The following is a 15736-nucleotide window of genomic DNA, read 5'->3' as shown; positions in this document are numbered from 1 at the left end:
AATATTTACACTCATTTCTAGAATACATTACTAATGTTGAGTAATGGATGTGGTGTCACATGCCTTTAATCTCAGTACTTAAGAGACAGATACTCATGGATTTCTGTGAGTTCAAAGTCACCCTAGTCTGTACGGAGAATTCCAGGCCAAGCAGGGCTGCGTAATGTGACCCTGTCTCAAAATAAAGCAAAAGTATGGGAATGGAGAGTTTGCTTTGCAGATAAGAACATTTGTTGCTCTCACAAAGGACCTGGGTTTGATTCCCAGCACTCATACAGTGACTTAAAAACATCCATAAATCTGATTCCAGGCATTCCAACAGGCATGGTGCAGATACATGAAGGGAGACAAAAACATTCATAATACATAAGGTAAAACAATTTAAACTTGAGTATATCCATTCTATATAGAAGAACAAAGCCACTTTCCCAAAGTATTTACATTCAAAGCTTAAGTGCTGACATATCCTAAGCTTATTTACTGGTTTAAGCATTAAATTGATATCCTTATTATCTGTATATGTCCATAAATTAGATAAAGTTGAAAACTTTAGCAATAAGTACCTTACAATAAACAGTATGATTTTGACTTGGTTTTTTTTCAATCAGTAAGCATATTTATAGTACAAATATGAATCTTTTAAAATTTGAAGGGCAGCAGTATAGTTAGTGGTAACTGCCCATACTCAAGTAAATAGCCTCTACCCATCATATCAAGCAACCCTAGGTAAATGCAGTGGATCACACACAAACACAGTGAAGTAGGAGAGTGAAGAAGGGATTCAGTGGAAAGGGGATAGAAGAGAGTAAATGTGGATGTGACCAAAATGTATGTGCATGGGGTTATGAAGAGGTCATTTTGTAATCTAAAGGGTTTATGGGAAACATTGTGTCAGAATTCATATTTTTTAATTGAAAACTTATCAGTCTAAAGCCAGGTGTGGTGATGCCTTTAATCCCAGCAGTCAAAAGGCAGACACAGGTGGATATCTGTGAGTTCAAGCTAACCTGATCACATAGTGAGTTCCAGGCCATCTAGAGATACATAGTGAGACCCTGTCTCAAAAACAGATAGTATTTAAAGTATAATTAATGAAAACCAAGAATTACATAGTATAAGTCTTAATAACAACAAATAACAACTTTATTACATCAATTCCATTATCTAATCTTTAAAAGAAAACTTGGGGCTGGGCCGCCATATGCCTTTAATCCCAGCACTTGGGAGGTAGAGGCAGGTAGATCTCTGACTTCAAGGCCAGCCTAGTCTACAGAGTAAGATTCAGGACAGCCAGGGCTGTGCAGAGAAGCCCTGTCTCAAAAAACCAAAACCAACCAGCTAAACACACAAAAACTATCAGTAGAAAAGTATAAGGGCATCTTCAGGTTCCATGTTTAATTGGGCAGACTGGATGGACTCCTTATATACAGCCAATAGATGTCTTCTGAGTTGTGCTTCAGTGAAATATAGAGGATGAATGTTCAGAAATGATTCCATATAACCAAATCTGTTACAGTTATTTCTGAGAAATATTGTAATGAAACTATAAAATCTAGTTAATTTATCAATATAAATTTTAGTGGTATAGTAAGGAAGCTAATATAAAGTTGAGGAAATAGCTCAGTGGTAGGGCACTGTATGAGCAGGTACAGGGCCCTAGCTTCAGTCTCCAGTGCCACAAAGCAGCAAGAACAAAAATCCCATGGTCAGCCGGGCATGGTGACGTTTGCCTTTAATTCCAGCACTCAGGAGGCAGAGGCAGGTGGATCTCTGTTAGTTCGAGGCCAACCTGATCTACTAAGCGGGTTCCAGGACAGACAGGGCTGTCCCACAGAGAAACCCTGTCTTAAATGCCCCCTCCCTCAAATCCCATAGACATAATAACGTATTTCAGGTTTAAGTTAAATGAGATCAATAAGTACAAGCATGCTTTTAAAAGTGTTAATATAAATCAACTATTGTGATTGCTGTGGTTGGTAATAGATATGGATTATAAAATGATTTTTGAGAATATTTGAAAGTCTTAAGTGCCTAGAAATTTCATGTTTATAATGTAATATAATAAATTATATTTTGAGAGGTTATGTATTTTATTTTACACTAAATACTTAAATTTTTGTTTTATTTTAATTAAAACTCCTAATATAAGCACAAATTAAAAAGATCTAATTTTATCAGAATATAAGATTTATTTTTATCAAGCTACTACTTGTTTTTGAAATAAAGATCATTTGGCTTATACATTAAATTTTCTCCAGAGAAAGATAAATATCTCCCTCAGACGTAGTATAGGCTGTATTGCCACAGGTAAAATGAAGAGATGACAAAATTATCTACTTTTAATTCATTTTAAAAGTCATAATTGGAGAAAAGGAGACTTTTAAAATCTGTCATGTAATATTTGCACTAATCCCTTGATCCAATGATAGTCTCATTTTTTTCTAGAATATAGTTGAGAAGGAAGAATTCATCACAGAATATTAAAAATAGTACGACCTAAGTTCTGTTTCTCCAGTTCTGTGCCATTTAAACTTTAGTCATTTTAAAGTATAAGTTGATCACAGTAGCCCCTTTCTGTAATCCTAGCACTTCAGAGGCTAAGGCAAGAGCTAAGCAGTAAGACACTTCTTCATCTGACTTTGTGTCTCCTGATAAAAGCCACTGCAGAAGCTGTGCTCACAAGTGTCTGCCGAAGTCAAACCTTTAGACTCCTCAGCCATGACTGCATCCTTGCCACGTGTTACTATAGTGCTGCTTCAGTCAGGACAGGGGATCACAGGATGAGAAGGTCTCTTGTAGTCTGATGAAGAAGTATGCTCAGAAGTACCTCTTTTTTTTTTCTTTCTTCTTATTTTTGTGGCAGGAACTTTCTGGGTAGCTTTGCTCTTCTGGCACTCACTTTATTGACCAAGCTGGACTCCCAACTCACAAAGTTCAGTCTGCCTTTGCCTCCCACGTTGGGGACCTTCTCTGACTTGTCAAAGGGTTCTTGTGGGGAGGAAAGAGGAATGAGGAAGTATTAGATGGAAATATAGATGGAGATGACAAGAAAGACAGAAACACAGGATAGCTTCAGGAGGGCCCAGGGTCAATACCCAGCTACCCAGAGTTTTATTCTAATAGGCTTTTTATACACTACCAAGGAGAGAGGCAAAAGACCTCCCATTTTCAAGATCAAAGCACAATATACAGCAAAGTGTAGACCCTTCAAAACACCTGGTAACCATGCCCCTGCCAAATCATCCTATTATGCAGCCCTGCTAGGTAAAGCAAGCTCAGATTGTCTGACCTTGAGTAAGGCCTTACTAGGGAGCTTCTGTGGGCCCACACACACCCAGTGCTGGGATTAAAGGTGTGCACCACTACACCCAGCCCACTCAATAGTATTTCTAATTGGTGGACTTACAGCCTTTTGTTTGAACACGTCTGATTTCTGGGAACTAGTAAGGCAGGTCATGAAGGTTTTGGACAGTTTAGGTAGTTAGAAAATTCTTCCGTTTATGAGTCAGCAAGATGGTTCAGGAGGCAAAGGTGCTTGTAGCCAAACATGACCTCTCAAATTTGGTTCCAGTGACCCAAAAGGTAGAAGGAGAGAACCTACTTCCACAAGTTGTCCTCTGACCTCTACACCTGTGCTGTCACATGTGTACACACACACACACACATACACACACACTAGGTGCACACACTAAATATAATTTTAAAAATTAAAAAAGAAAATTCGTATGTATGCCAAGCCAATAAATCCCAGTGTGCTTTGCCTTTTTCCTGGTAAATTTGTAAATGTGAGCTTAATACCTGTTACAGGGTTACTGTTACAAAATGCCTCTCAGGTTCTGCTCTTGTCACTGCTGGGTAGACACTGTCTGTAACCCTTCAGTCTTCTAACTACTCCGGTGTTGTTACTCCTCTGTGCATCACTGATCTGTTACTGCTCCTCTTGGAAGCTGGTGCTGAGACTGTGGAAAGTGACTCCAGTGGTCTAAATCCTGTAGTTTCCATAACTTAGGAGTTGGCTGTTTTAAATCTCCCACACCACCTATTTGGTTCATAGTCAAATAAAGCCAAAGCACAATCCCAAGGCCTCCTTAAATTCTGCTTCTTTTATGTTTTATGTCACTGAATTATTTGAATGAGATGAAGTTTCTTAGGGACAAATGCTGTATCTTAGTTATTTGTTATTGATTATATTTCCATTCTATAAAACACTGTGACTAGAAGCAACTTGCAAAAGGAAGAGTTTGTTTGGGCTTGTGACTCCAGAGGGCTTAGAGCCCATCACGGCTGGAAGCCCAGAATCAGGTAGACATGGCAGCAGGGGCAGAAAGAGGAGGGCTCACAGCTTGAACCACAATTAGGGAGCAGAGAGAACAAACTGGGAGTAGTGTGAGGCCTTACATTCTCAAGCTGGTCCTAGTAACATGCTTCCTCCAGGATGATCACACCTTCCAACCAAGGCCAGCAACTGGGGACCAAGTATTCAAGTACCTGAGGTGATGGCCATGTTTATGAGTCAGGCGACCACATGCTGTCTTATTTACCTTGTCACCTACTTCAGAAATAGACAAGATGGCTATAAAATTGCAAATGTTGTGTAATCTTGTCACTGTGTAAATCATAAAGTATGCTTCCACAAACTGAGGGGACTACATCACTAGCAAATTAATCTGTGGAACTTGCCTGTTATATGTGGTTCATGGTTGACTAAAACCTTGTTGTATGGCACCTTATTATAAATGGAAGCTATACCCCATGTTTATGGATTAAAGTATTAAAAATCAGTATCTGTATATGCCACCCTAAACTACAGATTCTAGCAAGTTTCTGTGCCAGTGGTTCTCAACCTGTGGGTTGTGACCCCATTTGGGTTGAATGACCCTTTCACAGGGGTCTTGTATGTCTGATATTTATGTTATGATTCATAACAGTGGCAAAATTAAAGCTATGAAGTAGCAACAAAAATAATTTTATGATTGGGGTCACCACAACAGGAGAAACTTTATTAAAGTGTTGCAGCATTAGGAAGGTTGAGAACCACTCTTCTGTACAATGATGTTTTTCATAGGTGTAGAAAAATCCTAAAGTCCACATACCACTACTTAAACCCCTTAATATCTAAAGCTGTCTTGAGCAAAAGAAACAAAACTGGAGACTCTCTGAACCAAAATATATTACAGCTGGGAATGGTGGTACATGCCTGTAAGTCCAGCACTCAGGAGGCTGAGGCAGAATTGCCAGCTGAAGGCCAGACTGGTCTACAGTGTGTGGCCCTCGGCTGGGGATTAGTGGGAATACCACAGACAAATCAGTGAAAAAAGTTGGCTTCATTTTAAACAGAGGTACCAGTAATACGTGATTGGAAAAGGACAGTCTCTTCAGTAAATGATATTGGCACAACAGAAGAATATCTGCATGTAGAAGAAGGAAATGTGTGGCCTCACATCCTATGCAAAAACAAACTGAAATGAGTTAAGTGTTAAGACTTGAAACCTACCAGAAGAACATGTAAGGGAAAGCCTTTATGACATTGATTAGGTGGTGATATTTTCGATGTGAATCCAAAAACAAAAATTCATGTGAGATTATAGAAAATTAAAAAGCTTCTGATTAGCAAATGAAACAAACTACAGAATGAAGAGATAGCCTACAAAAAGGGAGAAAATATTTGTACATTATCAATCTGATAAATTAATATCCATAATATAAAAAGAACTAAAAAAACTCAGAAAATAACTGACTTTAAAAATTGGCAGTGGTTCAGGATGTACCCCAGTGGTAGTGTGCTTACCTAGTATGCTCAGAACACTTGGATTCCTAGCACTGAAAAATGAATTATTAAAAAATGAATAATTAAAATTCTTCAAAGACCTGAAAATACATTTTATCCAAAGAAGATACAAATAGCTAGTAAATGTGAAAAGATGTTCAACATCACAGATTATCAGGGAAATGTAAATTCAAACCACAGTGAAACATTTCACTCTAGCTGTAACAAGTCCTAGCAAAGCTATATAGAAACAGAAATACGTTCACTCCGTTGGCGAGAATGTAGGTTAGAATAGCCGTTGTGGAAAACACCGTGAGACTCTTAAAACAATTAACAATAGAATGTATGATGCAGTAATCTCACTGTTGGCTGTATATCCAAAAGCAATAGGAGAAACATGACAAGGAGATACCTTTTACTCATGTTATTTGCAGCACTATTCCCATTGTCCAAGGTATAGAATCAACTTAACTATTTTTCTACAGATAAATGGATAAGGCTGGAGAGTCAGTCTATCTGATTTCAGAATTTAGTATCATGATAATAGCAATCAGTGTACCAATGAAATCTTATACACAGATCAGATTCATAAATAAACCCATTAAAAATCTTGATTTGTTTTTTGGTTTGTTTTTGAATGTGCATGTCATTCAATTGAGAAGTTAACATATAATGCCAGAACAATGAATATATATGAGAAAAATTTAAAAAAGAATTTAAGGACCAGTGTGGTGGGATTCACCTTTAATCCCAGCACTTGGGAGACAGAGGCAGGCAGATCTCTGAGTTCCAGGATAGGCTGTCATATAGCATGAGTTCCGGGCCAGCTAGGGCTACATAGAAAAAAAACCAGAGTTTATATCCATAGCTAGCACTATATCTGTCCATCTACCTACTGTCTGTCCTTCTGCCTATCTATCTATCACTCAATCATTTATCTGTCTCCAATAATGCAAAGTGAAAAAAGCTTAAAACTCAAACAAAATTAACATATTTATAATGTCCAGTATAACAAAATTATAAAATATATCGTACTTTAAAACAGTAACAACAGCAACCACAAAATTCCTAGAAAGCCCTTTTGTCTCTGCAAAGACAAAGTTAAGACAGTGGGGCAAGCCACAGACCAGGATACATGAACTAATTACATATTTGAAGAAGGGTTTATATTCAGAGTATCCAAAGACTTGCTATATAATGTAATTGTCAGTACATAGAGAATGCATACAATAAAATTAAAATTTATGAAATGGAAATAAACAAAAGTAAACTAATTATATAAATCAGTTAAACAAAACGGTACATGATAGTGCGAAAATGACCAAATGACAAGCTCAGGCTGTACCGGAAGTCTGTTTAGGGAAACAAGCACTACAAAGAACGAATGGGCACGACACAGGGATCAGCAGTTCACTAAGCTCAGAACTGTGGATTTTAATAACATTTCCATGACAATTGTTAAAGTGAATGGCATATCCATGGGGATGTGAGAGACTATATTTCCCTTTAGCACATTTATTCTTTTGGTCCTCTAGAAAAGTACACAGTGAGGGTGTTGAAACCATGAATTAAGGGACAGTATACTGAATCTGAGATATTTCAAGGCCACTGACTTCATGAGAGTATATGTATGGGGAAATTCTCTGGTACCTTAGGTTTTTGCTGTAGGGCAAACACCTATTTGCAATCCCAAGAATGTTTAACCACATAGGGACATTCTGAGCATTCATAGGAGCATTAGAAGGCACAGCTACCAAGCTAGAGGTGTTGTTTTGTTGGTACCTCATGTGTGACTCCTTTCTGAGACTGTTCAAGGTCTCAGGACTGATCTTACAACTTTTGGTTAAGATATTTTGTGATGTTGAAAACTGAAGTTTTGCAATGAAGACTGGGGTCAGAGTTTCGTGTTAGACTCACAGGGTCCACAAAGAGGGAACGGACTGTAGGGTTCTCTCTCCCAGCCCTGCATTCCTCTACCTCCACCTAACAAAACCACAGTGAGCTTCCTCTGTACACTTACCAAATTCTGAAAGATACACGGAGAGAATCCAGAGCTCTCGTGCGTTGTTGCTGGCATAAAATACTATACAGCATCTTTAAGAAAACTTGTGATCTTTTATAAGATAAGTATGCTTTTATTTCCCAGAAATCCTGGGCCTTTACTCAAGAGACATAAAAACCTATGTTTATGCAAAAACTATTTAGAACAGCTTTATTTATACTTGTCAAAAACCAGAAGGAACCCAGATATCTTCCACATGATAAAAGGCTAGCTACCATATATAATGAAAAAACTCAGTAATAGAAAATATATTTCTACTTTGCAACATATGTGAATATCAAATAAATTATGATAAATATGTGATACAAAATTATGAATACTTAGTGTATAATCCATTTATTTAACATTTTTTAAAAGGTTTTGGGTGATGGAATTGGTATGCATCTTTTGTTTATAGTATGTGTCTCCTGTGTTTCCAAAGTTTGATACAAATGTCTAGGAACAATGAATTTATTTAAAAAAATAAGTTTATAATTCCCTCAAGGGAGGAGCATGTGTTTTCATTATAATACTTGAAATTCAATTCCTTGATCCCCAGTTACTTTAGAAGGTCAGATAGTTCATCACAAAGTTCAGTAGAGTAAGTCTCAAGGACCATTCATTTGCTATTACCTCTCCATGTTTTATTTGACTAAATGTTACTTGTTTCATCTATTTGGAAATGAGTCATAACCTGAAGTCTCTATTCTTTCTCTGGAACAGATGCCTTAACTTTGTTATTTTGTATGTACTTTCTGGTTTTTCTTTCCATTTTAAACTTCTTACAATATTGTACACACATTCATGCACTATTCTTTTTATTCCATTTATTCTGGTTGTTCAGCATCCCATCTGTCTTAGTTAGGGTTTCATTGCTGTGAAGAGACACCATGACCATGGCAACTCTTACAAAGGAAAACATTTAATTGGGGTGGCTTACAGTTTCAGAGGTTTAGTCCATTATCATCATGGTGGGAAGCATGGTAGCATGCAGGCAGACATGGTACTGGAGAAAGAGCTGAGAGTTTTAATCTTTATCATCAGGCAGTAGGAAGTGAACTGTATACCACACTGAGTGTAGGTTGAGCAAAGGAGACCTCAAAACCTACCCCTACAGTGACACACTTCCTCAACAAGGCTACACCTTCTCCAACAAAGCCATGCCTCTTAATAGTGCCACTCCCTTTGGGGGCTATTTTCTTTCAAACCACCACACTGTCCATTCTGGTTATTCAGCAACCCATCCAGGCAGGATTTGGGCTACAAAGATTAATAAGGTATGCATTTCGTGACACCTGTATTTAAAGGGTATAAAGAAGATAATTTAGCAATGTTGTATGAATGAGTCATGTCGTTTTAAAATTATTACTAATTGTGATGTAATACAAAGTAGTTAATAATCTCTGCTTGGGTTAGGGGAAAATTTCAAATGGGAAAGAGGCGTAAAAGTGGCTTAAAGGAAATGCAGCTTAATTTTTTAAATGCCATTTGTAACTTTGCTCCTTTAATGAGTCAGTAGATCAACAGCTAGGGAGTCTTCATGGGACCAGCCTAGTCCCTCTGCACATGGGTGACAGTTGTGTAGCTTGGTCTGTTTGTGGGGCCCTGAGCAATCTGTCCCTAGCGCATGAGCTGGCTTTTTGGAACCTATTCCCTATGGTGGGCTGCGTTGCTCAGCCTTGATGCAAGGGGGAGGAACTTGGTCCTGCCTCAACTTGATGTGCCATACGTTGTTGACTCCCATGGAGGCCTTACCCTTTTGGAGGAATGGGTGGGGTGGGGGAGGCTAGAAAAGAGGTGAGAGGAGGGAATGGGAAGAGAGGAGGGAGGGGGAACTATGGTTGGTATGTAAAATAAAAAAATTAATAATAAAAAAGAAAAATAGCGGCTAGGTGGTCAGAAACAGTCTTATAAAGTTCCACTGGGTGATATGGTGGTTGAATTTATCCAAGGTTATAGAAAATAGTTAAGTGGAAAGGGTTCTGCAGCATTCTAAAGAGCTACAAAATAGTGCTAGCATACCACATAGTAAAGGAAAAAAAAAATCAAGATGTGACATGTCATTTCTTCTGAATTAATCTGCTCATTATTCTTACAAATATTGGACTTAATGACTCACATTCAGTTGGGGATTTGCCTTGATCCTGAACATTTTCTCAGTTGCTCTGTGTACAGTTAATCTTTTCTTTGTCCTTAAGCTACCACACTGTCCTTAGCCTTTTCACCTTTCTGACTGTACCAGGTACATTCCAACACAGAATGTCATTGTCTGCCTTCCCTGTATGGGGCCATCTTCCAGTATGTGAATGGTCAATGCCACCATTTACTTGAGAACTACTCAGTGAGGCCTACCCCATTCACAATGTTTAAAAGTATGAATCATCTTTCCATCTTTTATCACTCCCTCACTCCTGACATCTTTTTTTCTCTGTATTATTTTAAGTCTATCTAATATATTGTGTGATTTACTCATTATTATTCATTGTCCTTTTTCAGGGCTAATAACTTTGTCTCACTGTTAATATATTCCAAGTATCTGTTACATTGAGGTGGTGGTTATTCAGTGAAAATTTGTAAATTTGAGCATTTAATGCAGAAACATTAATTTCCTCCAATAACATTCGAGTTCAGACACTTAGAAAGAGCTAAAACTCCCTTGGTTTGACACTGTATAATTATTTCTGTAATCCAACTGGACTTTTCTGATACCTAAGCCTTGGCTTCAGCCTCAAAGTGCTTCCTGACTTAGATGGTAAATAGTCACCTCCCTATGAGGCCGTCCTTTGAAGTGAGGATAAACACTCTTAGAAACAATAGGTAAAGATAAACCTGTCCATTTGGCTTTTGAGTTTTCTTTGTTCATTTCTGAAGGCTTTCCAACTTCTGATTCCTGGTTTGCACACAAAATGAGACTTGAATTGTTTCTTAGTGACATGAACACAAGTCATCCAATAAGAGCCCGTAGACTCAGGCCAAAACGTGATACCATAGATAAGAGACTGCTCCGATTGCCAGGATTTGGTGTTTAGACAATGGACAAGGCCATCTGAGAAACACTGTTTTTAAGTTAAGTGCTTGGAAATTTAAGAAAGTCTCAGCAGATTTTTAAGTTAAAAAAAAATCATATTTAAATAATTTCCAAAGCATAGGGTTTTATGTTCTATGGAAAATTCGATTTACTGTCTTAAATCTTACAGAAAATAAAATAATTATTAATGTATCTTAGTAAATTTAAGGTTTACTTGTTTAACTGCAGATTCTAAAAATAGAAACTCATGGTCTCTAAGCCAACTTTAGAGAAAACAGTTAATCACTAGAAAAAATAAGTCTTTAAATTTCTGTACTTTTCACATATTATTTTCAGGATCCACTATATTCCTGTGCTTTCTCTTTCTTTCACTGTGGAGCCCTTGTCATCCCTTGTTTTTCTGATGCTTTTTGAGTAGACTCTTGACAGTGACATTTTATTGTTACTATCGTAGGGATGCCTGAACTTCTTTATATTTCTATTAAAAGTAGAGGGAAAGCAAGGGGGGGAAAGGACAAAAGCCCATCATGATTTAGATTTTTCTGTATACACCTTCATCTGTTGAGGGTACCCATCTCCTCTTTGCTCTTTTTTCTGCTCACCATTCAGAAAAGAGGTATGGCATTCAAATATAAAGTCGTAATAGTATAAAAATGTCCAAAATTACCAAATATAACTGCAAATTACAATTTATATTTTATAAATTTATATATTATGCCATAATTTATGACATAAAGTATATTGTTTTAACTAAAGTTTACTTTTCATCGGATTTCCGTATATTTGCAGTTACGCAACTATCAGTGATACCTAAACCTCCAGAACATTTTATATGCAACTATCAGTGATACCTACCTCCAGAACATTTTATTAGCCCTAAAAGCAGCTCCTACCTATTAATTGTTATCTTTCTCCACCTTCATCCATCCCCCTGGCAACCATTAAACTACTGCCTATTCCAGTGTATTTAGTTATTCTGGACATTTCATAAACTATGTGTCCTTCTGTATTTGGTTTTGTGTATACTTTTTTGACTTAGCACAGGGTTTTCAAACCATGTTATTGTACATCAGGACTATATTCTTTTTTTGTGATTGGATGATGGTCCATTATATGGATATGCTCCCTTTTATGTATTCATTCATTAGTTAATGGACATTTGCATTTTTGCTCTTATAAATAATGCTGTTAGATGTATCCATGTGCAAGTTCTTGTTTCTGCATGTTTTCTGTTCTTGTGGATATGATTTCCATTTTATTTTATTTTTGACAAGTATATAATATTTATTATGTGAATTTTCAACAGTTGATTTCTTCTAAAAGTTTCCTTCCTACAGACATACTGTGTCAGTGAAATCTATTTTTACATAGCACTTTAATTTCTTCAAAGTTATTTCCTAATAAGTAGCTAATGCATTATTGGAACTGTGGTTATTGAAAACAAAGTGTTTATAAAATTTTAATTTTATATGTTGTTAAATTCACTACCAAAAAGGCTTTTTAACAACAATAGCGTATGTGATTGCTATTTTCTGATATCTCATTTCATTTTTATTGTTAATATTTAACTTTTTATTTCATGGAGAATAAATATTTATATAGCATTGAAAGTTTGAAACAGAGCCCCTACATATTAAGCACTTGCTTCTGTTTGGATTTTGTGATTGTTGTAGTACTAACAACACTGTATGTGAGGGCTAGGGCTGATGAAAAGGGAAAACTGTATCTCAAGTATTTGTACTTGGTAAATGATAGGGATAAATGGCCTGCACATTTTACAACTGGATCATGGAGTCCTTTTAATCTGTGAATTTGAAATTTACTTATTTGCAGAGAATTTTTTTTATGGTTTTAAGCTTAAAGCCTTGGAGAATTTTTCAACTTTATTTTATAGTAATACCACTTTTAAAACCTTAAGAAATCATAGAATTCAAAGAAGAGATGTATTTTACCACATATGGGGGGATTATCATTATTGATAAACATAAAACTTCATGTTTATTTATTTACAGCCTTTTGGGTTTTCACCAGAGGAATTGGACATTTACAGCTTAACCTGTAAATTACTTGCATAAATAATTTGCAGTTTTATAATCACCAAAAAAGCCATATTTTATTTGCTTGTAAATTTTATTATATAAAGTTAGTAACAAGTTTGGTTACTTTATTGCTCTAATGTTTCCTTTTATGATAAACATTTCTTATTTTGTAAAACAGAGAGAAAATTATAAAATGTAGGAGACTGTTCATATTTGGAGGGTGTCCTAATCTGAATTTCTATATTTTCTGGTTTTCTAATTTTTTTTTTTTTTGAGACGGTTTATCTGTGTAGCCTTTCCTGGATCTCAAACTCACAGACATCTGCCTGCCTTTGCCTCCTGAGTGCTGGGATTAAAGGTGTGCACCACCTGTCTAATTTTAGTGAGTTGCTTGTCTTAAATTATTGGTAAATTTTTGGTATTGTTACATATTTCTCTTAAAAATAGAAATCAGCTGCAAGGTACTCTACTCAAGGGCCAATGCTTGGTTCCCATTGTAATCTACAACATGATCTTTTTGATACCATGATGGAGTAGTTAGTTTGGAATGTCTGTTGTGTTTGCATATATACTATACTTTAAATTGTTGAATTACTTTTTAAAGCTTTTTTGATGCTTTACATAAAACTGAAATGACTGCATGTTCAGCTATATTTGATATATTTTGGAATTGTTTTGATTATATTCTTATTCATAAATTCAAATACTTTAGTTTTATGGGAAGTATTAATTTCCATTCATTAACAGTTGAGTCTTATATATTTATTTATCCAGTTGTCATTTTTTAGTCTAATCTCTATTTTATTAAAAGTATATACTTATTTGTTCTAAAGAATTTTTTATTTAAAACTTTAAAAACATTTGCATAATTTAGGTATTCACAATTTTTAAATTGTTGAGTCCACAAACACTTCTCTTCACAACAGTCTACCTATAAATAGCATGTTCTTTTATTTCATGTACATATTTATTTATATATAATATTTTATTCTGCTTTATCTTTTTAATAGTGTCTCACTCTGTGTTCCTGGCTAGCTTGACATTAACTATGTACGCCAGGCTGATCTCAAACTCACAGAGGATGACCTGCCTCTGCCTAGAGAGGCTGGGATTAAACACATGCTCCTCTGTGCCCAGTTTGCTTTTTTTTTTTTTTTTAAGACAGGATTCTTTTTTTTTTCCTTAATTAAGAGATTTTCTATTCGTTTTACGTACCAACCATGGATTCTCCTGTCCTCCCTCCTCCCATCCCTCATCCTTCGCCCCCCAACCCACTTCCCCATTCCTACTTCCTCCAAGGCAAAGTCTCCCCTGGGGAGTCAGCAGAGCCTGGTACATTCAGTTGAGGCAGGTCCAAGCCCCTCCTCCTTGCACCAAGGCTGAGCAAAGTATCTCAGCATAGGCACTAGGTTCCAAAAAGCTGGCTCATGCACCAAGGACAGGTCCTGGTCTCACTGCCTGGGGCCCCCCTAAACAGTTCAAGCTAAACAACTAAGACAGGATTCTTATTCATAGCTCATGTTGGCCTTGAACTTGCTAAATAGCCTAGGTTTTCCTAAAACTCATAGTTCCTCTGCCTCAGCCCCTTGCATACTAAGACTAGACATGAGCCATCACATTCAATTTATAAATAGCATTTTAAAGCACCCTTTTAACAGCTGAAGAAAAGTTGTAGGTACTATATTTTAAGATCACTTTACATTTTAACCCACGAAATGATGAAAACGACAACATAGAAAAGCACTGCGTTATTGTTAGCCAAATTGCAGTATGAGCTGTCACCTCTGTTCCCTGGGGACTCTGCCTCCTTGACATACCCAGGCTCCTCTGGCCTTTCCTGCCGCCACTCTCAGCTTTTCCTTCCAGCCCATTTCCTCTCCTTTGTAACACTTGATGACCCTCAGAAATACTTTAAACCAGAGATACCCAGGGGCCATACTAGGCTGGGACTGAGTTAGGTGACTTTCACTATCTTTCCTGACCTTACTTTGTTTGGTCTCTGCAGACTTGTTCTTTGTCCTGCAGCCGCCTGCCAGAAAAAGTCTGTCTTCAAAGCCCACCTTCATTCCCTAGGATCTCGGCATCTAGGTGTGGACCCAGGGAGCCCCTATTCATTCCCACCACTCTTTTGAGCCCTTTTCTCTAGCACATCTCCCTTCATTCTTTTGTGACACTTGCTAACCTCCAGAAACACTCTTTACCAAGGACCCTGTAGCCAACAGACTTGGCTAGGATTAAGAGTGAGCAATAGCAACCAAAGAAGCAGAACACTAGTAAAGATGAGACCAGATATCTATCAAGAATACTTCAAACATTGTAATTCCAGATGCCTAGGTCCTAGCACAAAAACATAAAACATGAACACTCAAGATATTTTCCTCCTCTAGAAGCCAACAGCCCTATCACAACAGGCCCCGACAAAAGCAATTCAGCTGAAGCACAAGACAAGGATCTCAAAATAGCAATTATGAATGTGATCAAGGACCTTAAAAGAGGACACGAATCTGAGAAGCATAAACAGTAGAATGAAATAATGAGAACTTCAAGACATTAAAGTAGAATTTAACAAAGAAAAGAAAACTCAAACTAAAAATTAAAAATTTAGGATGTCAAGAACCTCTGAAGTAAGCCTCACCAATAAGACATGGAAGAGAGAATTTCAGGTCTTAAGACGAGGTAGAAATGGATAGCTCAGTCAAAGATGTTGAACCCAAAAAACCCAGGCACAAAACATCCTGGAAATCTGGGACATTATGAAAAGATCTACAACAATAGGAATAGAGGAAGAAGAAACCCAGGTCAAAGGCATAGAAAATACTTTTAGAAAAATTATAGAGTAAAATTGCCCCAATCTAAAGCTG

General features: G+C 36.8%; 2 protein-coding genes across 4 annotated transcripts in view; one reads left to right on the top strand and one right to left on the bottom strand.

The window, feature by feature from the left end:
* Rundc3b (RUN domain containing 3B) overlaps nucleotides 1–15736 on the top strand; it is a 158889-nt gene that overhangs the window by 19309 nt on the left and 123844 nt on the right. The window lies entirely within an intron of this gene.
* The window catches only part of Abcb1 (ATP binding cassette subfamily B member 1), a 154981-nt gene that overhangs the window by 120761 nt on the left and 18484 nt on the right, over nucleotides 1–15736 (bottom strand). The gene's annotated exons all lie outside the window — the stretch shown is intronic.

This window comes from Onychomys torridus, chromosome 3, assembly GCF_903995425.1.
Source record: "Onychomys torridus chromosome 3, mOncTor1.1, whole genome shotgun sequence".
In the NCBI taxonomy this organism is placed as follows: domain Eukaryota; kingdom Metazoa; phylum Chordata; class Mammalia; order Rodentia; family Cricetidae; genus Onychomys; species Onychomys torridus.
The sequence above is the reverse complement of the archived record's forward strand: the minus strand, read 5'-3'. Positions and strand labels throughout refer to the sequence as shown.